This window comes from Sus scrofa, unplaced genomic scaffold (genome assembly GCF_000003025.6).
Source record: "Sus scrofa isolate TJ Tabasco breed Duroc unplaced genomic scaffold, Sscrofa11.1 Contig74, whole genome shotgun sequence".
Lineage (NCBI taxonomy): Eukaryota > Metazoa > Chordata > Mammalia > Artiodactyla > Suidae > Sus > Sus scrofa.
In genome coordinates this window covers 296,271-298,998 of record NW_018085302.1, presented here as the reverse complement: position 1 = coordinate 298,998, position 2,728 = coordinate 296,271, and the positions used below count along the sequence as shown (strand labels likewise).

The 2,728-nt window shown below is 37.9% G+C and overlaps 1 pseudogene; it reads right to left on the bottom strand.

Moving 5' to 3' along the window:
* Positions 1–584: 584 nt before the first annotated feature.
* On the bottom strand, positions 585–1,572 carry LOC100517027 (annotated as a pseudogene).
* Between the last annotated feature and the right edge of the window lie 1,156 nt (positions 1,573–2,728).

The window sequence follows — 2,728 nt, the reverse complement described above, 5'->3', positions numbered from 1 at the left end:
TATCTTCCTTGGAGAACAGTCTATTCAGGTCTTTGGCCCATTTTTCCATTGGGTTGTTGGCTTTTTTGCTGTTGAGTTGTATAAGTTGTTTGTATATTTTAGCTGTGTAGCACTGGGAACTATGTCTGGTCACTTATGTAATGGTAATGTGAGAAAAAAGAATGTATACATGTATGTGCAACTGGGTCACCATTGCTGTACAGTAGAAAAAAATGTTTTGGGGAAATAACAATTGATTACAATTTTAAAAAATAAAAAAATTAAAAAATAAAATTAAAAAAAAAAAAACGAATTCCAGAAAAAAAAGTGTAAATAGCCATAAACAGAGAAGACCAGAAGTCAACATGGGGGCAGTAAAAACAGATCAAAACCACTGTTAGGCAGGCAAGAGGGGCAGAGACTCAGTAGTGAAAAACATCCAAGGCAATGGATCTGCATTCCTGTTGATACCTGGTGCTGTTTAATTCTCTACATAAAATTGACTGGACACTAATCAGGGTATGTGTTTACAGTGTTTATTTTCCTGAAGGAAACTAATACCAATTCCTATGAAAGGATTATATTAACACCACAGTATGAAATGTTATTCTCCAGGGATTTCGAATTCAATCTAAACTATGAAGAAAATTTTGAAACTTCACTCATCTTTTGACATCTGAGATCAACTTCTTGCTCCATAGCATCCTCATGGCATTTTTTCACTTCTGCATCCTCAGTGTATAAACCAGAGGGGTTGATCAAAGGGCTTCCAATTGTATAAAAGACAGATATCATCTTATCCATGGAGAAGGTGGTTGCAGGGCGTGTGTATATAAATACACAAGGACCAAAGAACAAGATGACCACAGTGATGTGGGAGATGCAGGTGGAGAGGGCTTTTTTCCTCCCCTCTGCACTGTGGTTTCTCAGAGAATACAAGATGATGACATGGGAGACCATCAGCATGACAAAACTCACTGTACAGATGGCTCCACTGTTGGACACCAAGAGTAGGTTGGTCACATAGGTGTCTGCACAGGCAAGTTTCAGCAACGACTCCAGGAAGCAAAAACAGTGATCGATCACATTGGGACCACAGAAAGGTAAATTCAAGGCTAGAAAATTCTGAGCTGAAGAATGCACACAGGATCTGACCCAGCCCACAGGCATCAGCACACCACAGACTCGATGGCTCATGACGGTCGTGTAGTGCAGGGGCTTACAGATGGCCACATAGCGGTCAACAGCCATGAGGATAAGGATGAAGATCTCCAGGCAGCCAAATACATTGGATGAAAAGGCTTGGATCATGCACTCACTGAAAGATAGTGGTCTTCTTCATGAGGCATCCACAGTCATTCTAGGGGCTATGGAAGTAGAGGGGAGGATGTCAGATAAGGAAAAGTGGAAAAGGAAGAAATGCATTCGACTCCCAAGTACCTGACTGGTCTTGATGGTAGTAATAATGAGCAGGTTCCCCAGTAATGTCCCCAAATAGAAAATCAAGAAAGTGACAAACATGATTTTCTTCCTAAGAGGATCCTGAGTCAACCCAAGTAGAATGAACTCAGTCACATTATTGTTCAGCCGCATGATTTCATAAATGAGGAGAAAGGATGAGTGAAATGGATTATCTGCAAAAAGTAAATTGCTGTATGTTGTGATATATGATATTATGAAATATTTTAAGTAAATATAAATATTGCTTATTAGGTATATTCTAGCTGTGGTTTCCTAATAATGTATTTGTTCATTTCTTCTTAATAATAACACTTTGTTCTTCAATTTGTAATGAGCATTTCATAGGGTCATTATGAGTCTCATATAAGCTTGTGAATGTTAAACTTTCCTACAAAACTAGTTAAACACACTTCTACTTTAGGAAACAAACTTTGCTAGCTCATTTGATTTTTTTCTTTACAAATCCAGGGAAAACATTATGGTGCTTGAAACCAGCAGTTCTATTCTATGGGCTCCAGGCATTCCTCACCTGGAGCTACAGACATACTGCAAGTGATCTGATGATTAATATGTATATGGAACTCTTTGTACAAACAATATGTATCTCTTATTTGTCAAATTCACTTCCATTTATTTTTAATTCATATTAGTAAAAGACATATCTTAAAGGAAACAATTTATTGAAACAATTTTGTTTACCAAGTATTTATTGATTAGCTTTTATATACTAGGCTCTGTGTTTGTCGCTTTTCATAACTCAGCTTTTAATTCATATAATAATTCCACGAAATTGGTATTAAAAATGGAATTTTGTAGAAAAAGAAACTGGAACTCACAGAAGTTAAGCTGCTTGCCTACGTTATACATTTAATAATTTCAGTACTGAGAACTGTACTAAAACTGTTTTATTCCATAGTTTGTTCTCATTCCACATGTTTTCCTTATTCTATGCTAAACTGAAAACCAAAAAAAAAAGTTGGAGTTCCCATCGTGGCTCAGCAGTTAGTGAACCCAACTAGCATCCATGAGGACATGGGTTTGATCCCTGGCCTCACTCAGTGGGTTAAGGATCTGGGGTTGCCATGAGCTGTGTGGTGTAGGTAGCAGATGTGGCTCAGATATGGCATTGCTGTGGCTGTGGTGTACGCCGGCAGCTACAGTCTGATTGGACCCCTAGCCTCGGAACCTCCATATGCTATAGGTGCAGCCCTATAAAGACAAGAAGACAAAAAAAAAAAAAAAAAAAGAAAAAAAGAAATCCAGGGAGTACCAGAAAGTGATGATAATA